Raw genomic sequence first — 22,276 nt, 5'->3', positions numbered from 1 at the left:
AGTCGCTCACTCTGTTCCCCCGTATCGCTCTCCCATTCCACCTTGGAACCTTAATGTTGTGCTTGCGGCTCTCCAGTCTTCCCCCTTCGAGCCCCTGCAGAAGGTTTCTCTTTGCCTTTTGTCCTGCAAGGTCTTTTTCCTTGTAGCCATCACGTCCCTTCAGCGGGTGTCTGAGTTGGCGGCACTTTCTTGCACGGAACCCCTTTTGGTCTTCCACCAGGATAAGGTGGTTCTCCGTCTGGTTCCTGACTTCCTTCCGAAGGTGGTATCCGCTTTTCACCTCAATAAGGACATCGTCCTCCCTTCCCTTTTTCCGTCCCCTTCTCATCCTCAGGAACGGGAGCTTCACCGCCTGGATGTTGTTAGGGAGCTGAGGATTTACCTGGAAGTCACGGACCCTTTCGCCGCACGGACTCTCTATTTGTGGTTCCGGAGGGTCCGCGCAAGGGGTTGGCGGCGTCCAGGGTGGTTATTGCCCGCTTCATCAAGATGGCTATTGCTCAAGCTTACCGCGCCAAGGGTAAAGAGACATCCTTTGGTATTACCGCTCATTCTACCAGAGCGGTCGGTGCCTCTTGGGCTCAGAGGAATCGAGCTTCGGCAGAACAATTGTGTAAGGCGGCCACCTGGTCTTCCTTGCACACTTTCACCAAGTTCTACAGGGTGAACACTTATGCATCGGCGGATGCTGCTTTGGGCCGCTTGGTCTTGCAGGCGGTGGTTTCTTGATGCCTCCGGTGTTTTTTTCATCTTGGGCTGTAGTCCCTCCCCTCTTGGACTGCTTTTGAACGTCCCAAGGTTTCCTGTGTCCCCCAAGGAATTGGGCAAAAAATAGATTTTTGGAGAACTTACCAGTAAAATCTCTTTCTCGCTCTTCTTTGGGGGACACAGCACCCACCCATTGTTTTGGTTTTGCCTTTGTTTCACTACTTGGGCACGCAACTGGTAGTCTCTCTCTCCAGGCTGAGGGTATAGCTGCTGGAGGAGGGGCTTAACAGTTTTTCACTTAGTGTCACGCCTCCTAAGGAGCTGAGCTATACCCAAGGTTTCCCGTGTCCCCCAAGGAAGAGCAAGAAAGAGATTTTACTGGTAAGTTATACAAAAATTTCGTTTTTCATACTGAGAACACTAACTCCCTAGTTAAAGGGGTCAGAGCTACTATCGGTTTGGATGATCAATGACCTCAGCAATCGGTGCAGGACTCTATGTTCAGGCTCCGAGGGTGTTTGAAAAATCGTGGCAGTCCCCTGGGATAGGGCCCCAAAGCTGGATGCTCCCGTGTAGTGTCCCACTAGGTAAATGTGGGCACTACACAAGGGTCAATTGGGCCACATTGTTCCCCTCCTCCTGTGGGACAGGGTCATTGTATTTTATATGATGCTTTTATGTGTATTTCTCCTGTTTTCACCTGTACCAGGCCTGTTAGGGGCGTAGTTCCTTCTCCTAGACAGTAGAGGGAGCTAGGGAACCCCTAGTATATATAGTCAGGTCCAGATCAGGGGAGGGGTGTGTAGTCAGAAGTGAGTGTGGACTTTAGCTAGGCAGCAGCTGAAGTGGAGCTTCTGACATGCAGCTAGACAGCCCAGGCTCCTAGCTTGCCACCAGGAGAAGAGTTTGCCTCCTGAGAAACCAAGTTCCTTTAAAGGTGCAGTGCAGAGCCAAGTTTATTTCCAGCCAAACAGAGAGCTGAAGGGCAGAAGTATATACTCCAGCAAGGAGACATATACCAGAGGAAGGTTTCCTTACCCAAGGATAAAGCCAGCAATAGGGCATACGGGCCTTGGAGTAAGCCAGACAGGATCTGAGGAAAAGTGCAGCCTGATCTGTAAGTGTTTATGCCCTCTGAGTATCTTGCAAAGACTTTGCCTGCCGTTTTAAATCAATCCTGCCTGTATTCAACCTTTTGACATATGGAACCAACTAAAGACTGTAAATAGTTGAAGTTTCAGTAAAAGGAAGTTCTGGTTTACTGCAACTTGTGTTCCTCAATTATTACTACAATAAATCGGTGTGCCACAGTTACCGGCACTGGCATCACGAACTTAAAGGGATCTTGCCACCGGCAAAATAAACCTGCAACACCCAGGGCACCTCACCTACCACCTGGCCTGGTCCCTATACATAGAGAGTGCCCCAGAGGATTCCTGTGCCAGCCTCTCCATCACTGCTGTATGCCTGCCCAGGGTATATAAAAACTGTGAGTACCAAAAACACCCTCGGTTAGTAACTATCCCTGTGACCTCACCATTCGCCTCACCCTGCAGGGCTGCGTACTGCACCCGTACCTAAGATGTCCAGAAAAAAATCTCTACCCTTTGAGGATATGGTTTTCCTTAAGGACCCAATGGACAGAAGGGCAGAGGTTTACTTAAAGAAAAATTGGGAGGCCTCTGCAGCAGCTTTAAACCTGCTATTGCTGCTACCTCTGTCGCTGGGTCCCTTAAGGTGTGGATGGGAGAGTTAGAGTCCCACATTAAACGGGTTACCCCTAGGGAGCAGTTGCTTAACTCCTTCCCCATTATAAACAATGCCCTAGATTTCTTGTCTGATGCCTCTGCAGATTCCTTAAGATTCTCCGCCAGAGCTTTGGCCTTATCTAACTCTGCCCGTAGAGCTATTTAGTTAAAGGGGTGGAATGTGGATTCTTCCTTTAAGGCTAAGCTTTGTGTTCTCCCATGTCAGGGTGAGTTTTTGTTTGGCCCAGTCCTTGATGACTTTTTTTAAAAGGCTTCCGACAGGAAAAAAGGGTTTCCCTCCGCTAGTCAAACCCCTAAGAAATCTTTCCGTCCTAGATTTAATAAAGAAGGTTTAAAGGGAAGAAAAGAGGTAAGCAGTTTTCTGGTGTCACTAGAAAGAATAAGGGGTTTCTTTTTTCCGGCTCTGATGCCTCTAAGAAACAGTCCCAAGCACGCCAGGCCCCCTATCGGAGGTCGTCTGTCTCTGTTTGCAGATCGGTAGCAGGAAATTTCTGATAAACTCAGTGATAAGGGAAGGCCTAAGGTTAAATTTTCCAAGCATTCCAGAGGGAAGGTTTGTGGTCACAGATTACCGGTCAGATCCAGCAAAGCAGTTGGCTATCATTACAGAGGTTCTCTCTCTAATAGATGTGGGCAGAAATGTAAAGATCTACTCGAACAACACAACTGCCGTAGCATATATCAATCGGCAAGGAGGTACAAAAGCTCAGGGCCTCATGTCGCTTACCCATCAGATATTCAGGCTGGCAGAGGCTTCTCTATCTTCTCTTTCTGTGGTGCATCTCAGGGGCTTGGACAATGTAAAAGCAGACTTCCTCAGTCATCACCACCTGAGCCAGGGAGAGTGGTCCCTAGATCAGAGGGTTTTCAATTAGGTCTCAGCATTATGGGGGATTCCGGAGATAGATCTTTTTGCCACCAGATCAAACAGAAAGGTAGAAGTTTTCTATTCCCTATCTCCGGGAGCACATCCCAAAGAGGTGGATGCATTGTCTCAATCTTGGAGACAGGGTCTTCTCTGTGCCTTTCCCCCCCCCCCCCTAAAAATGTTACCAAGGGTTCTCAAAAAGATCAGGGAGGAGGAGGCCACTGTAATAGTTATAGCCCCCTTCTGGCCGAGAAGAGTTTGGTTCTCCTGGAACCGTAGGATGTCAATAGCAACCCCGTGGGTGCTGACGGACAGTCAGGAGCTTCTGTATCAGGGTCCAGTCCTTCACCCAGAAGCAAAAAATCTACATCTGACTGCCTGGCTCTTGATTGTTTGAGTTTAGACTAGCAGTTCATCCCTGGAACAAGATGTTTGTTACAGCTGTGTCTAAGTTATCACCAGTCTCTAAGGTTAAGACCCCTCCTTGGGATTTAAACTTAGTCCTCTCTGCCCTCTCTTCTGACCCTTTTGAGCCGATTTGATAGTATCTCCTCTAAGATGCTCTCTCTAAAGCTTGCCTTATTGCTTGCCATTACCTCGGCTAGAAGGGTTAGTGCGATCAGTGCACTCTCTGCTGACCCCCCCTATTTGGTTATCTTGGAGGATTGGGTAGTAATTTCTCCTGATCCTTATTTTTTACCAAAAGTCTCCTTCCTTTTTCACCGCTCTCAGGAGATAGTGCTACCTTCCTTCTGTGCCTCCCCTAAGAATGAGAAGGAATCAGAGTTCCATTGCCTAGACGTTAGGAGGTGTATTTTACAATATCTGAATGTTACTCAGCCTTGGAGAGGCTCCTCTCGTCTGCTGCTTTTGTTTCGGGGAGCTAAGAAGGGATCTGCTGCCTCTTCTCAGACCATTGCTAGGTTGATCAGACAGGCCATTGTCTTAGCTTATTCTTCTAAGGGACTAGTTCTGGCCTCTGGATTTGGAGCTCACTCTACAAGATCAGTCTCCACATCATGGGCAGAGAGAGCTTCAGCTTCAATTGAGCAAATTTGTAGAGCATTATAGACTACAGCTACCCTCTAATGAAGGTCTTTCCTTTGGCCGTAAGGTGCTGCAGGCTGTAGTCCTGCCCTAGATAGGATTCTTGCCTATTCTCCAAGGGTGCTGTCATAGGCAAAAGAGAAATATTGGATTACACTTACCGGTAATCGTTTTTCTTTGAGCCTAAGACAGCACCCGGTTAGTTCCCCCGCCCCCCCGAAAAAAAGGGGGAAGTATTTACACAAAAAATTTTTTTTTAAAGGAGTTCTGGTTCCTGTTTCCTGTCCAGAGGAGGAGGCGTTCTCTCCAATGGGGCTGTCATAGGTGCAAAGAAAAACGATTACCGGTAAGTGTAATCCAATATTTTTTTTAATAGATTATATGCCACCAAAAAAGTTAAATCTAAAAACCTGATTTTACATTTTTTTTACGCATTCTCTTATTAGCTGTATGATGAGGGTTCTCTGGAAATGAAAAAAAGCTCTGCTGTGCCCATTTACGTGACGCTGCCATGTTACTTTATTACTATTCGTCACGACGTTGGGATGCATACTTCTAGGCCTCTCACTCATTGTGGCTTCTCTACAGCAAAGCCTGGATGAACCTGTGTGCAGCCATAAGGTATATGTTGGCCGGTGCACTGAGGATATGACAGCGGAGGAGCTTCGCCATTTCTTCACGCAGTACGGGGAGGTTGTGGATGTGTTTGTCCCAAAGCCATTTAGAGCCTTTGCCTTTGTGACCTTTGCCGATGACCAGGTAAGAGGCAGCTAAGTTATATATTGTATCTGTGATCTGTTCTGCATGAGTAAATGGTTTTTAACGTGTTCATTCATAAATTTTAAAGGGGTTGTGCCAAGTTTTCAAGCTATCCCCTGCCCACAGGATAAGGGATAACGAAGTACCTGATTGATGGGGGTCCAGTTCCCCACGTACACCCTGCCCATCCTGCTGTAGTCTTATGAGGCTCCCATGGAGAGTGACTGCAGAATCAGGGCTGTGGAAGACTTGGGGCACTCCCTTTAAGTCTTCAGAGGCTCCCATGGAGAGTGAATGCAGAGTCAGGGCTGTGGAAGACTTGGGGCACTCCCTTTCAGGGCTCCAGATGGCGACCAAAATGGTCGCCAATGCGACTTAGAACTGCTAAATGGCGACAAGACTTTGTAGTCTTGTCGCCATTTGCGCCTAGACCCTCCGCTCGCTGCTCTGCCTCTAAGAAAAAAAAGGCTTTCATCCAGCAGACAGACGCACGCTGCAGACGTCTGCTGGGTGAAGCTCCGCCCCTCAGATTACCCGGCATAGAGGGTGGGCGTGGCTTGTGCTCCCGCTTCCAGCAGTCCGGCAAGTTTTGGAGTTGAGTCTGTGCTGTGACGCTGAGCTGCTGGAGACATTTCAACTAGGGCCGCACAGTCCACGGCTGATAACACGAGGCGAGTCACCCGTATGCAGATTTATTAGTGTGTTTTATAGGACTGGGTCCTTATGGGGTCACAAGGAGAAGGCAGAGATCCGTAAGAACAAGTATAAGCACCGGCTGTGCTGCTTTAACACTCGCTGTCCTGGTCTGCATAGCACTGCCGGGGTTGCATAGCATTATATTGATTTATGATGCTATGTAACCCTTAGAGGTCTGGAATGTACTGGATAACACTGACCTAATGCGGTCAGTGTTATCCAATACATTCCAGAACTGTAAGGGTTACATAGCATTATATTGATTTATGATGCTATGCGACCCCGGCAGTACAGAGCTCCTGCAGACAGACTCCGGTGTGAAACCAGCGCAATCCTATCAATGCACAGACTAGTAACCATTTCTGATCATAAATCATATAATCTATTCCCCTTATTTCACAAGACCAGTATTCACTTCCACATAGGGAATAGCAATCGGATGTCAACCTTCCCGTCAGTCCGTGTTACTGCTGGCAGAATGATAAAACGGTGGGACTCCCCAGGCCTAGGGGTTCGCTCAGCAGTCCCAAGGCACACAGATTGACAAGGAGAGATTCCCGCCTATACTGCGCACGTTCTAGAAAAGGACGGCGATGTCCGTGCACGGCTCCTTACTGACACGGGGGTGATGGGCAGAGAGCCCTTAACTGCTCCTTTCTGTGCCAAAGGAGGGAAAATGGCACTGAAGCAGCCTATAAGGGGTTAAACGCAGGCTAGTTCAGCTGCCAGAGGAGGTCCCCTAGCTTTCCTACATCTCTCCTTGCTGGCAGTGAATGGAAACCTTTAAGGTTGACATTCACAGACTGAATGTCCATGTCCAGCCACAGTTACACAGTGAGCAGCACTAGAATATGGCAATCTTTCCTCAAGAAACAGCAAACAAGAGGTTTTCATTCACTGACCGGCAAGCAGAGGGGTTGAGAATAAAGAGTAAAGCTCGTGAAGTATTATATTTTTATCTGTTATATTTTTTCTTAATGTAAAAAAAAAAAAAAGCTGCCCTTCCCCCACCGTCATACTGGTCCCGTCAACACGTGATGCCCACTGATGTGGTCACTGGTTGCAGTGGCGACTCTCAAGTGATTGGCCTTTTAAGGAGTGCAGTGGGGATAGTTTATTTGAACCCATTCTGTGTCACATATAGAAAAATACTGGTTTAAAACCCCTTAAAGAAAAATATAAAAATTACTCCTTAAAAGCTTTGGATACACTAATTTCTGGACCTCTGAGACTGGCAGGACCTTTGTTGGTGACCATACTTGCCTGATGCCCAGTGCGGGGTCCCGGCTCATCTGCTCCCCAGCCTTTGTTGCTTGTCTTGAGTCCCTTCATGAAAACCTCCTATTTGACGGCGTTACAGCCAATGACTGACCACTGCTTCCCGTGTATTATGTTAAATGGTCATGTGATGCAAGGGGAGCAGATCTCCACCGTGGCCAGAGATCGTCTTGATGCCACTGCAGTCAAACGTTTTCATGGGGAAACCCAAGACAAGAAGCGGAGGCCGGGAAGCGAATGAGCCGGGACCCAGCACCTAGGGATTACCAACATGAATCTGGCTAGTCTGACAGGTCATGGAAATGAGTGTACAACTCCTTAAACTGCATGGGCTGTAGCTTAGAAAACCCCATGCTCCTAAGCATCCCAGCTATATTATATGTATTTTAAATTTGGCGACTAAAAATTTCATTTGGCGACTAAATTTTTCAGGTTAGGAGCCAATGGCTCCTTGATATTTTTTTTAGTCTGGAGCACTGCCTTTAAGTCTTCAGAGGCTCCCATAGAGAGTGAATGCAGAGTCAGGGCTGTGGAAGACTTGGGGCACTCCCTTTAAGTCTTCAGAGGCTCCCATGGAGAGTGAATGCAGAGTCAGGGCTGTGGAAGACTTGGGGCACTCCCTTTAAGTCTTCAGAGGCTCCCATAGAGAGTGAATGCAGAGTCAGGGCTGTGGAAGACTTGGGGCACTCCCTTTAAGTCTTCAGAGGCCTCCATGGAGAGTGAATGCAGAGTCAGGGCTGTGGAAGACTTGGGGCACTCCCTTTAAGTCTTCAGAGGCTCCCATGGAGAGTGAATGCAGAGTCAGGGCTGTGGAAGACTTGGGGCACTCCCTCTAAGTCTTCAGAGTCTCCCATGGAGAGTGAATGCAGAGTCAGGGCTGTGGAAGACTTGGGGCACTCCCTTTAAGTCTTCAGAGGCTCCCATGGAGAGTGAATGCAGAGTCAGGGCTGTGGAAGACTTGGGGCACTCCCTTTAAGTCTTCAGAGGCTCCCATGGAGAGTAAATACATAGTCATGGTTGTGGAAGACTTGGGGCACTCCCTTTAAGTCTTCAGAGGCTCCCATGGAGAGTGAAGGCAGAGTCAGGGTTGTGGAAGACTTGGGGCACTCCCTTTAAGTCTTCAGATGCTCCCATGGAGAGTGAAAGCAGAGTCAGGGCTGTGGAAGACTTCGGGCACTCCCTTTAAGTCTTCAGAGGCTCCCATGGAGAGTGAATGCAGAGTCAGGGCTGTGGAAGACTTGGGGCACTCCCTTTAAGTCTTCAGAGGCTCCCATGGAGAGTGAATGCAGAGTCAGGACTGTGGAAGACTTGGGGCACTCCCTTTAAGTCTTCAGAGGCTCCCATGGAGAGTGAATGCAGAGTCAGGGCTGTGGAAGACTTGGGGCACTCCCTTTAAGTCTTTAGAGGCTCCCATGGAGAGTGAATGCAGAGTCAGGCCTGTGGAAAACTTGGGGCACTCCCTTCAAGTCTTCTGAGGCTCCCATGGAGAGTGAATGCAGAGTCAGGGCTGTGGAAGACTTGGGGCACTCCCTTTAAGTCTTCAGAGGCTCCCATGGAGAGTGAATGCAGAGTCAGGGCTGTGGAGGACTTGGGGCACTCCCTTTAAGTCTTCAGAGGCTCCCATGGAGAGTGAATGCAGAGTCAGAGCTGTGGAAGACCTGGGGCACTCCCTTTAAGTTTTCAGAGGCTCCCATGGAGAGTGAATGCAGAGTCAGGGCTGTGGAAGACTTGGGGCACTCCCTTTAACCACCTCCCGACCGCCTAACGCACCGATGCGTCCGGGAGGTGGTTGATTTGTTCCTCCTGGACGCATCGGCGCGTCATCCCGCGAGACGCGAGATTACGTCACAGCCGGCCCGCGCATGCGCATCGCGGGCCGGCATTTCGTAGCCAAGTAATTCGTCAGCAGCCTGCCGGCCACGATCATTGGCTGGCAGGTTGCTGATTTTTAAAAAATCCAATCAGCAGCCATTTAACCCCACATATTAGTAAATATGATGGGGTTATATGGCTGCTGTGCTCCTCTGCTCCTTCTTTTGGTCGGTTGGTTCCAGCAGAGGAGAAGAGGAGCACACATCACTGTGAGTACCCACTACACCACATACTAGCCCCAGATCACCCCAATTAACCCTTTGATCACCCCTTTGATCGCCCCTGTCAATCACTAGTGAAAGGAAAAAAGTGATCAGTGCAAACTGTCACTTTTTTTTTTCACTGGTATTGACCGTTAGGTTTGAGTATAGTTTAGGCCCCTTGGTTAGGTAGTTTAGGGATCGGTTAGTGCCCAGCCCACCGCACCGCAGTCCGTTATTCGCTGATTAGCGTATCGCTAATCAGCATTTGTACTTTTATAGTATCTGGAAGTGATCAAAACTGATCACGGTCAGATCTATAATAGTACTAGTGTCACTTTAGTTCTCCCTCCACCCAAAACGCAGTGTTTGCCCGATCAGGCCTGATCGGTCGCCCACACGTGCGTTCGCCCACGCCCGCCCCACCGCAGTGACAAAAAAAAATTTTTTTTTGATCGCTGCACATTCACTTTACACGCACTGCGGCGATAAAAAAATCAGTTTTGATATTTTTTATCAACCGCAGCGGCCTCCGGTACTTCGCTAGCCTCCCATTTGTAAGACAGGCTTGCTTTTTTTTTCTTGGGTAGTCTCAGGGAATACCCCTAAATTTAGTTGCCCACATGTCTAACAGGGGGTATTCCTCTGAAGAGGCCTACAGGCTTCTGACCCAGTAGGATGAGGAGTGGGAACCCTCATCTGATGAATCCAGCGGGTCAGAATACGAACCTGTAGAAAGCAGTGGCTCTCTGACCCAAAGTTCGGACGAGGAGGCTGAGGTCCCTGATAGCAGCAGGTGTACCCGGCCCCGTGTCGCTAGACCGCAGGTTGCGCAGGATCCGCTTCAAGAGCAGCAGAGGGGCTGGTGCTGTCGGATTACGTGGTGAGGCATACACCAGCAGCCCATCCTGGACCTAGTACCAGCACTGCCGTAGAACATGGTGAAGTAGCGAGCACCAGAAGGGCAGTTGAAGCTGGTACGGTGGCACGTGCAGTAGTGACCCCATCGCAGCCACCGCAAAGACGTGCCCGTAGAGCCCCTAGAATCCCAGAGGTGCTGGCAAACCCTGATTGGCAGTCCCCAACTTCAGCCGCACCTGTAGTTCCCCCTTTCACCGCCCAGTCTGGAGTTCGGGTTGAGACAGCTCAGATCGGTTCGGCCCTGGGATTGTTTGAGCTGTTCTTGACTGCGGAGCTCTTAGACTTAGTTGTGGCAGAGACAAACCGGTATGCCACACAATTTATAACCGCTAACCCAGAAAGCTTTTATGCCCAGCCTTTCCGGTGGAAACCAGTCCAAGTTTCCGAAATTAAAACTTTTCTGGGCCTCCTCCTCAACATGGGCCTGACAAAAAAGCATGAATTGCGGTCATATTGGTCCACGAACCCGATTCATCACATGCCCATGTTCTCTGCTGCTATGTCCAGGACACGATTTGAGGCCATCCTGCGTTTCCTGCACTTTAGTGATAACAGCACCTCCCGTCCCAGAGGCCACCCTGCTTTTGACCGGCTCCACAAAAATCGGCCCCTCATAGACCATTTCAACCTGAAATTTGCAGATATTTATACCCCAGAGCAAAACATCTGCGTAGACGAGTCCCTTATACATTTTACCGGGCGCCTTGGCTTCAAACAATACATCCCAAGCAAGCGCGCCCGGTATGGGGTCAAATTGTATAAGCTCTGTGAAAGGGCCACAGGCTATACACACAAATTTCGTGTCTATGAGGGAAAAGATCAGACCCTGGAGCCGGTCGGTTGCCCTGACTACCTGGGGAGCAGTGGGAAGACAGTCTGGGACTTGGTGTCACCCTTATTCGGCAAGGGGTACCATCTTTATGTGGACAATTTTTACACAAGTGTGGCCCTCTTTAGGCATTTGTTTCTAGAACGGATTGGCTGCTGTGGCACCGCGCGAACTAGTCGCGCGGGCTTCCCCCAACGGCTCGTTAGCACCTGTCTTGCAAGGGGGCAGAGGGCCGCACTGTGTAACGAAGAACTGCTCGCGGTGAAATGGAGAGACAAGTGTGACGTTTACATGCTCTCCTCCATTCACGCAGACACGACAATACAAATTGAGCGAGCAACCCGTGTCATTGAAAAGCCCCTCTCAGTCCACGACTATAACCTCCACATGGGAGGGGTGGACTTCAATGACCAGATGTTGTCTCCGTATTTAGTTTCCCGCAGAACCAGACGCTGGTATAAGAAGGTGTCTGTATATTTAATTCAATTGGCTCTGTACAATAGTTTTGTTCTCTACAGTAAGGCTGGGAGAACTGGATCCTTCCTCAAATTTCAGGAAGAGATCATCGAGAACCTCCTGTATCCAGGAGGTTCCGTGGCCCCATCCACCAGTGTAGTTAGCCGTCTACACGAGCGACATTTCCCCAATGTCGTTGCTGGTACCTCAACCCACCCGTCACCCCGAAAAAGATGTCGTGTCTGTAGCAGGAGTGGAATAAGGCGTGACACCCGCTATTTCTGTCCTGACTGTCCTGACCACCCTGCCCTATGCTTAGGGGAGTGTTTCCGAAAGTACACAGGTACACCTAGCATAGGGATCATCTCACCAGGATAGGCACACAGGGCTATTAGGGCCCATTCACATACAGCTGCTGCAAACCTCTCCTTTCACCTGGGACAAAGTGCATAACGCACTTCGCCACATCTTTGGGCGATTTGCGCTTTGCACATTGACCCATGGGGAAGGAGAGGTTTGTTCTATAAAGGTAAAAAAACAAAAAAAAAAAACACCAGTAAGCAAACACGTTAATGTTTAGTTCAAAAAGTTAAAGTTACATGTTCTGTTCCAAAGTTAATAAAATTATTGCGTTGTGGCCTGGTTTTTTCTTTTTTTTTTTTTTTGTCTTTTTACCTTCCAGGTGGACCAACCGATCTACTAGCTGCAGCACCGATGTGCATTCTGACAGAAGCATTGCGCTGCTGTCAGATTACACGCAAGTCGGTGTATGCGGCGCTGCAAGACGGGATTTTCTCCTCTGCAGTGACAGATACGTTTGCCGAGGCATACGAGCTGAGGAGGAGGCGGCGTTCCTATGCTTTGGCAAACACTTTCTATATAAATAAAAAAAATAAAAAATCCCGGCAGTGATTTATTCATCCACATCGATTGATGTGAATGGAGAAATCGGGTTTGCCAGGGCATACGAGCTAAGTGGGTATGGATGTTGGGCAGAGCTCCTATGTCCTGGCAGATGCCTTTCCCCTCCATTTTTTTTTTTTGGCAGAGATTTTTTCATCCACATTGATCGATGCGAATGAAGAAATCTGTGCCGCTCATTTTTTTCTTTCAGCCCAGAGGCTGAACGGAGAAAAAAATCTCATTACCTGTATGCTCAATATAAGGAGAATAGCAGAAACTCCTAATGCTGGCCATACATGTAATGATTGCGGAGACCCTCAAATGCCAGGGCAGTACAAACACCCCACAACTGACCCCAAGGTATTTGGTGAGGGGCATATTGAGTCCATGAATGATTGAAATTTTTGTCCTAAGTTAGCGGAAAGTGAGACTTTGTGAGAAAAAACAAAAAAAAATCAATTTCCGCTAACTTTTGCGAAAAAAATATATTTCTATGAACTTGCCAGGCCCCTCATTGGATACCTTGGGGTGTCTTCTTTCCAAAATGGGGTCACATGTGGGGTATTTATACTGCCCTGGCTTTTTAGGGGCCCTAAAGTGTGAGAAGAAGTCTGGGATCCAAATGTCTAAAAATGCCCTCCTAAAAGGAATTTGGGCCCCTTTGCGCATCTAGGCTGCAAAAAAGTGTCACACATGTGGTATCGCCGTACTCAGGAGAAGTTGGGGAATGTGTTTTGGGGTGCCATTTTACATATACCCATGGTGTTGTCGCAAGTTAGTGGAATATGAAACTTTGTAAGGAAAAAAGAGAAAGAAAAAAAATCATCATTTTCCGCTAACTTGTGACAAAAAAAAAAAAAATTCTAGGAACTCGCAGTGCCCCTCACGGAATACCTTGGGGTGTCTTCTTTCCAAAATGGGGTCACTTGTGGGGTAGTTATACTGCCCTGGCAATTTAGGGGCCCAAATGTGTGAGAAGTAGTTTGCAATCAAAATGTGTAAAAAATGGCCTGCAAAATCCGAAAGGTGCACTTTGGAATATGTGCCCCTTTGCCCACCTTGGCTGCAATAAAGTGTCACACATGTGGTATCGCCGTACTCAGGAGAAGTTGGGGAATGTGTTTTGGGGTGTCATTTTACATATACCCATGCTGGGTGAGAGAAATATCTTGGTCAAATGCCAACTTTGTATAAAAAAATGGGAAAAGTTGTCTTTTGCCAAGATATTTCTCTCACCCAGCATGGGTATATGTAAAATGACACCCCAAAACACATTGCCCAACTTCTCCTGAGTACGGCGATACCATATGTGTGACACTTTTTTGATGCCAAGGTGGGCAAAGGGGCACATATTCCAAAGTGCACCTTTCGGATTTCGCAGGCCATTTTTTACACATTTTGATTGCAAACTACTTCTCACACATTTGGGCCCCTAAATTGCCAGGGCAGTATAACTACGCCACAAGTGACCCCATTTTGGAAAGAAGACACCCCAAGGTATTCTGTGAGGGGCATGGTGTGTTCCTAGAATTTTTTATTTTTTGTCGCAAGTTAGTGGAATATGAGACTTTGTAAGAAAAAAATAAAAAAATAAAAGCATCATCATTTTCCGCTAACTTGTGACAAAAAATAAAAAGTTCTATGAACTTACTATGCCCATCAGCGAATACCTTAGGGTGTCTACTTTCCGAAATGGGGTCATTTGTGGGGTGTTTCTACTGTCTGGGCATTGTAGAACCTCAGGAAACATGACGGGTGCTCAGAAAGTCAGAGCTGCTTCAAAAAGCGGAAATTCACATTTTTGTACCATAGTTTGTAAACGCTATAACTTTTACCCAAACCATTTTTTTTTTGCCCAAACATTTTTTTTTTATCAAAGACATGTAGAACTATAAATTTAGTGAAAAATGTATATATGGATGTTGTTTTTTTTGCAAAATTTTACAGCTGAAAGTGAAAAATGTCATTTTTTTGCTAAAAAATCGTTACATTTTGATTAATAACAAAAAAAAGTAAAAATGTCAGCAGCAATAAAATACCACCAAACGAAAGCTCCATTAGTGAGAAGAAAAGGAGGTAAAATTCATTTGGGTGGTAAGTTGCATGACCGAGCGATAAACGGTGAAAGTAGTGTAGTGCAGAAGTGTAAAAAGTGGCCTGGTCATGAAGGGGGTTTCAGCTAGCGGGGCTGAGGGGGTTAAGTAGATAAAATCTTCTGCAGAACTAAGCAGTGATGTCTGGGAGGCTGAGTGCAAGCGCTCACTTTCTCTTAACCAGGTATTCCCTTTTTATGGAGCAATTTACTAATATACAGGTCCTTCTAAAAAAATTAGCATATTGTGATGAAGTCCATTATTTTCTGTAATGTGCTGATAAACATTAGACTTTCATATATTTTAGATTCATTACACACAACTGAAGTAGTTCAAGCCTTTTATTGTTTTAATATTGATGATTTTGGCCACAGCTCATGAAAACCCAAATTTCCTATCTAAAAAAATTAGCATATTTCATCCGACCAATAAAAGAAAAGTGTTTTTAATACAAAAAAAGTCAACCTTCAAATAATCATGTTCAGTTCTGCACTCAATACTTGGTCGGGAATCCTTTTGCAGAAATGACTGCTTCAATGCGGCGTGGCATGGAGGCGATCAGCCTGTGGCACTGCTGAGGTGTTATGGAGGCCCAGGAGGCTGCAATGCGGCGTGGCATGGAGGCAATCAGCCTGTGGCACTGCTGAGGTGTTATGGAGGCCCAGGAGGCTTCAATGCGGCGTGGCATGGAGGCGATCAGCCTGTGGCACTGCTGAGGTGTTATGGAGGCCCAGGATGCTTCAGTGCGGCATGGCATGGAGGCAATCAGCCTGTGGCACTGCTGAGGTGTTATGGAGGCCCAGGAGGCTGCAATGCGGCGTGGCATGGAGGCAATCAGCCTGTGGCACTGCTGAGGTGTTATGGAGGCCCAGGATGCTTCAATGCGGCGTGGCATGGAGGCCATCAGCCTGTGGCACTGCTGAGGTGTTATGGAGGCCCAGGATGCTTCAATGCGGCGTGGCATGGAGGCAATCAGCCTGTGGCACTGCTGAGGTGTTATGGAGGCCCAGGAGGCTTCAATGCGGCGTGGCATGGAGGCAATCAGCCTGTGGCACTGCTGAGGTGTTATGGAGGCCCAGGAGGCTTCAATGCGGCGTGGCATGGAGGCAATCAGCCTGTGGCACTGCTGAGGTTTTATGGAGGCCCAGGAGGCTTCAGTGCGGCGTGGCATGGAGGCCATCAGCCTGTGGCACTGCTGAGGTGTTATGGAGGCCCAGGAGGCTGCAATGCGGCGTGGCATGGAGGCCATCAGCCTGTGGCACTGCTGAGGTGTTATGGAGGCCCAGGATGCTTCACTGCGGCGTGGCATGGAGGCAATCAGCCTGTGGCACTGCTGAGGTGTTATGGAGGCCCAGGATGCTTCAATGCGGCGTGGCATGGAGGCAATCAGCCTGTGGCACTGCTGAGGTGTTATGGAGGCCCAGGATGCTTCAATGTGGCGTGGCATGGAGGCAATCAGCCTGTGGCACTGCTGAGGTGTTATGGAGGCCCAGGATGCTTCAATGCGGCGTGGCATGGAGGCAATCAGCCTGTGGCACTGCTGAGGTGTTATGGAGGCCCAGGATGCTTCGATAGCGGCCTTAAGCTCATCCAGAGTGTTGGGTCTTGCGTCTCTCAACTTTCTCTTCCCAATATCCCACAGATTCTCTATGGGGTTCAGGTCAGGAGAGTTGGCAGGCCAGTTGAGCCCAGTAATCCCATGGTCAGTAAAGCATTTACCAGTGGTGTTGGCGCTGTGAGCAGGTGCCAGGTCGTGCTGAAAAATGACATCTTCATCTCCATAAAGCTTTTCAGCAGATGGAAGCATGAAGTGCTCCACAATCTCCTGATAGCGGCTGCATTGACCCTGCCCTTGATAAAACACAGTGGACCAACACCAGCAGCTGACATGGCCCCCAGACCATCACTGACTGTGGGGACTGGACACTGGACTTCAGGCATTTTGGCATTTCCCGCTCCCCAGTCTTCCTCCAGACTCTGGCACCTTGATTTCCGAATGACCTGCAACAGTCCAGTGCTGCTTCTCTGTAGCCCAGGTCAGGCGCTTCTGCCGCTGTTTCTGGGGAATGCGGCACCTGTAGCCCATTTCCTGCACACGCCTGTACACGGGGGCTCTGGATGTTTCTACTCCAGGCTCAGTCCACTGCTTCCGCAGGTCCCCCAAGGTCTGGAATCGGTCCTTCTCCACAATCTTCCTCAGGGTCCGGTCACCTCTTCTCGTTGTGCAGCGTTTTCTGCCACACTTTTTCCTTCCCACAGACTTCCCACTAAGGGGCCTTGGTACAGCGCTCTGGGAACAGCCTATTCCTTCAGACATGTCTTTCTGTGTCTTACCCTCTTGCTTGAGGGGGTCAATGATGGCCTTCTGGACAGCAGTCAGGTCGGCAGTCTTACCCATGATTGCGGTTTTGAGTAATGAACAAGGCTGGGAGTTTTTAAAAGCCTCAGGAATCTTTTGCAGGTGTTTAGAGGTAATTAGCTGATTCAGATGATTAGGTTAATAGCTCGTTTACAGAACCTGTTCATGATATGCAAATTTTTTTAGATAGGAATTTTGTGTTTTCATGAGCTGTGGCCAAAATCATCAATATTACAACAATAAAAGGCTTGAACTACTTCAGTTATGTGTAATGAATCTAAAATATATGAAAGTCTAATGTTTATCAGTAATTACAGAAAATAATGAACTTTATCACAATATGCTAATATTTTTAGAAGGACCTGTACATCTATTTAAAATTCTGTTCATGGACCTTTTTATATCCGTGCCTTTGTCACAGTCCATTGTAGTCCTGTAAAATGCATCCGTAGGAGGGCTGGTTAGGACTAAACATGGCGTCAGTAATGTCATACATTGTACGGTGAAGGGTGTGGCATGACGGCCATGGATACATTACACAGGACTGATACATGGGCTGTACCATTCTTCTTCATATAGGGTCAGCTGTCTGATATGAGCGGTATGTATGTAGAATTTTATATACATGCATATTAGAGGATTGTATCATTTCCTATTATATAAGCACATAAACATATCCCCCTGTATGTGGGCAATATAGCTCTGGCTTCCACAGATCAGACCTTCCATAGCACATCTATGGAGAAAATACTAATGGATCCAGTTCTTGCCTGAGCATTGGGTAGGTTCTGAAAAGTGCTCACACTGACAATTGTGGATATGACGGACCACCAGTTTTCTTAGCTTTCCCCTTTTTGCCATGTGGCTGTCTGGATTTAAAGGGGTTGTCCCATCTATACTTGTGGCACATCCACTGGTATGTCCTAAATGTCTGATGGAGGCAGGTCTCAGAAGTGGGACCAGCACAACAATCTTGAAAAGGGGACCCATGCTTGGCTATTTTTGAAACTTCCATAGAAGTGAATGGAGATCCATGCGTGCACAGCCTCCTATCAGGGTAAGGTAGGGCCCCGTTCTCAAGATAGTAGTGGGCCCAAGAGTTTATGCCCTTAATCCCCAGATGAGAGCACTCACTTACATTCCTAATACAAGTCATTAAAGGAGTGGCTGCGTCCAAAGCTGAACCTGATAGAAGCTCCCCTTTCCTTGCATCGTGTAGCTTGTTGTCAGCTGGTGACGTGCCGAGCTTCACATCAGTATGCTAGGCAGAGACTTGTGCCTAGCAGGGAACCCGGTGATGTCACTGGCACAAATGGGCCGTGTAGATAGCTGTTCTGGGGGGTTTTAGAGGACAGTACCACTGATGCCCAGAACACTGCTATACACTACCCATTTGTGTTGGTGACGTCACCAGGCTCACTGCTAGGTGGAAGTCTCTGCCTAGCATACTGATGTGAAGCCTGATCTGTCACCGGCAGTAAAACAGATCGTGCCCTGCACAAGTGGAGCATCGGAGCAAGGAAATGCTGCACTCCTACATGGTAATGGAGTGAAGGGGAGCTTATATCCGGCTACAGCCCTGAACCTGGACAAGCCCTTTAACCCGTAGGACACCAGCACCGTACATGGACGGCACTGGTATCAGGGTCACAAAACCCAGCACCATACGGCTACGGTGCTCTGTGCGGGCGCAGGAGCTGCTCCCGTCCGATCAGCCGCAGTGGTCCGGCAGTAACTGATAGTCGGACCCCTGCTTTATGAGCCAGCATCGGTGAAAACGCTGATGCCAGCGCATGAACCCTTGCACTGCCTCGGTCAGCGCTGACCGTTGTATCCTGCGGCGTGGCCAAACTATGCCAAAACAGCCATGTTTTTTCACCTTGCCTCACAAAGTTTAATACCAAGCGACCAAAATGGTACCAATCAAACCGTCACCTCATCCCGCAAAAAATGAGCCCCCACGTAAGACAATAAAAACCAATGGCACCCGTAAACCAATCCATCAAAATCTGCGCTGCAAAAGCCATATGGCGCTCCTTCTGTTCTGAGTCCTGCCATGAGCCCCCACAGCAGTTTATCACCACACATGGGGTGTTACCGATTCAGGAGAAAATGGGTAACAAATTAGTTGATGCTTTTTCTCCTGTTACCCCTTCTGAAAAATAAAAATTTGGGGCTAAAGCAACATTTTATTGGAAGAAACAAAACTTCATTTTTACAGCGAAGCGTTTCCAAATTCCGTAAAAGGCTTAGGGGGTCAAAGTGCTCAATACCATCCGTAACATAATCTTTAAGGAGTGTAGTTTCCAAAATGGGGTCACTGTTTGAGGGTTTCCACTGTAGGGGTATGTCAGGGTCTCTTCAAATACAAAATGGTGCCTAATAACCAATCTTGTGAAATCTGCCTCCAAAATGTTTATTTTGCTGTTAACCCTTGCTGTGTGCAAGCAAAAATCGATTAATATAAAAAATTTACCAAAAAAGAGAAATTTAGAAATTTCACTTCCATTTTCCTTTAATTCTTGTGGAACACCTCAAGGGATAACAAAGTTTGTAACATCAGTTTTGAATAATTTGAGGGGTGTAGTTTCTAAAATGGGGTCATTTATGGGGGGTTTCCATTACGTAAGCCCCTAAAAATCACTTTATAACTGAATTGGTGCTTAAAAAATGGTTTTGGAAACTTTGTTGAAAGTCTTCTAATGTCCTAAAAATAAAAGGAACATTTACAAAATGATGCCAACACAAAGCCGACATATGGGGAATGTTGGTTGGTAACCATTTTATGAGGCATTACTAGATGTCTTAAAAGTAGAGAAATTCTAATTTAGAAAATAGTGAATTTTCCAAATGTTTGGAAAATTTGGGATTATTTTATAAATAAAGGTGAAATATATTGACTGAAATTTACCAGTCATGAAGTACAATGTGTCACGAGAAAACGTTCTCTGAATGGCTTGTATAAGTAATAGTGTTCTAAAGTTATTACCACACAAAGTGACACATGTCAGATTTGCAAAAATCAGCCTGGGATTTAAGGTGGAAAGTGGCCCGGTGCTGAAAGGGTTAACCAATGTGCCGTTGTTTAGAAGCCCGGTAATTCCAATGTTTTTCCCAGTCATTGGGGCTAGAATTGGATTTGTAGATGTCACCTCGGTGAGTAAATGTCTTTATTTTTTTCCCAAGGTTGCCGAGTCTTTGTGTGGAGAAGATGTGATTATCAAAGGATTCAGTGTTCACGTATCGGCAGCTAAACACAAAAGAAAGAGCCCTTTGGAGAGCGGTGGCAGATTCCCAGGACCCATCTTTGGGAATTGGGGATATCCTAATAACAGGCCAAACAATGGAGGCCTTGCGCACAACCAGCCTAATGACATGGGGGATGGTGGTGGCATGAACTTTGGGCCATTCAGCATTTACCCTACAATGATGGCTGCTGCTCCGGCAGCCGTACAGAGCAGCTGGGGGATGATGGGTATGCTTGCTAGTCAGCAGAATCAGCCTGGTCCACAGGGTATCAATCAGTGGCAAGGGAATCAGCCAAGAGACCGGCCACAGAGTTTTGGCTCAGGTAGTAATTCTCATGGCTCGAACTCTGCTATAGGCTGGGGTTCTCCTAATGCTGGCTACTGGGTTCATTGGGGGCTTTAGCTCGAGTCCACGTCCTCTGGTTGGGGTATGTAGATAGTATGGCTTAGTGAGGGGGGTGGGTAAGGCAACATTTCCTAATTTTATAGTAATTACAAGTGTAAAGTGTAATTTGCAGACTTTTTCTCTAGAGGTTTTCTTCAAGCTTGCTGGTGGTTCAGCTGCATATCTTCTATGAAGGAATTAGGGTCCATTCACACATCTGTGTATGTTTTTCAGATCCGCGGATCCGCAAAACACGGACACAGGCAATGTGCGTTACGCATTTTGCGGACCGCACATCGCCGGCACTTAATAGAAAATGCCTATTCTTGTCCGCAATTGCAGACAAGAATAGGACATGTTCTATTTTTTTCGGGATCGGAATTGTGGACCTGGGTCCGCATTTCCGGATTCGGGCTGCACATTGTGTGGCCCCATAGAAATGCGGAACGGCATTGCGGACGTGTGAATGGAGCCTTATGGTGTGATCCCATGATTAAGTAGCTCATGAACCCTACCTGCCCGTTGAAGAAAACGACTTGATTTTGTTTGGCATAGGCCGGTGACTAACTTAGAAAATATATAGACATAGTTCATGGTTTTTCTCTTTGATGTAAATGAGAATCACATCTTGTGTAGAACAGTCTTCCTAAATTGTGTTCACTGCTTCAACTACTGATCTCTGCTCCGCACATTTGTCTCTCTGGGACCTGGCGCCCACTTCTGTTTTATGTCCTGCCCTGGAATCTATTCCTGATAATCCCCATCAAGAAATCTTCTGCTGTACACAGCCGTTCTGAAGACGGTGGGTGATCCAATTTTTGGCCACTACTTTCATTCGTGGAAGTCGTACCAGCACTTTGAGGCTTCATACACACGTCCGCAATTGCGTTCCGGATTTTGTGGAACGGAATTGCAGACCCATTCATTTCTATGGGGCCGCACGATGTGCGACCCGGATCCGGAAATGCAGACCCACACTTCCGGGTCCGCAATTTCAATCCCAAATAAAATAGAACATGTCCTATTCTTGTCTGCAATTGCGGACAAGAATAGGCATTTTCTATTAAGTGCTGGCAATGTGCGGTCCGCAAAATACGAAACGCACATTGCCTGTGTCCATGTTTAGTGGATCCGCAAAACACAAACGGATGTGTGAATAAACCCTGAGTACGCACGGCTGTGAGTTGGAACCGGAAGGCTGTTTGAACTGTGGGATTGTTGGTACCAAGGCATGAGAGGCTTGGGGTATGAGTGAGATCCAGAGAGCGAGCAGTGACCTGGGGGTGCATTTTGGGATTTTTTCTTTCTAAACGTTGGAGATGTGTCTCTCGAGCCAGTGGCCATAGTGAGCGCGTGCAGAGAGCAGTGGGAGCAAGTAACGCACCAATGTTCTTCTACATTTGGAAGACTGGAGCTTATTTCATTGCCCGCCTAAAAGATATAACTGTTTGAAATGCGTTTCTGTACAAATATAATAACTTTTCCTCTCCTTGAAATGTCTACTGCTGTGAATGCTGTATGAGGTGTGCGTTCTTTTCTGTGTCCTGACCAAAAACTCCTTTTAGAGGTCCTATCGATATGTTAAAACTTTAACCTTTGTTATTGACTTTAAACTAAAATACTCGGAGAAACCAATACTACAAGGTCATTTAGAAATATCAGGTAGCAGTTTCGGGCTAATCAGTTAGTTTATGTCTTCTTTGGGGGCGCTGTCGCTCGCTCTACATTCTAGGTAAGAGGTGGTTTACCTCATGGATACTCTGTGGCCATGTATCACCGCAGGTTACCAGGTGTGTTTTCAATGGTGAATTATTTGGTGTCCTTATAGGTCCTAGGTATAGGAGTTTCTATTGTAAATAGATGAGATGTATTCCTATATCCCTAT

General features: G+C 47.3%; 1 pseudogene; it reads left to right on the top strand.

The window, feature by feature from the left end:
* The window catches only part of LOC122924047, a 61,447-nt pseudogene extending 41,005 nt beyond the window's left edge, over nucleotides 1-20,442 (top strand).
* The last annotated feature ends 1,834 nt before the right edge of the window (nucleotides 20,443-22,276 follow it).

This window comes from Bufo gargarizans, unplaced genomic scaffold, assembly GCF_014858855.1.
Source record: "Bufo gargarizans isolate SCDJY-AF-19 unplaced genomic scaffold, ASM1485885v1 original_scaffold_2172_pilon, whole genome shotgun sequence".
NCBI classification, from domain to species: domain Eukaryota; kingdom Metazoa; phylum Chordata; class Amphibia; order Anura; family Bufonidae; genus Bufo; species Bufo gargarizans.
The sequence above is the reverse complement of the archived record's forward strand: the minus strand, read 5'-3'. Positions and strand labels throughout refer to the sequence as shown.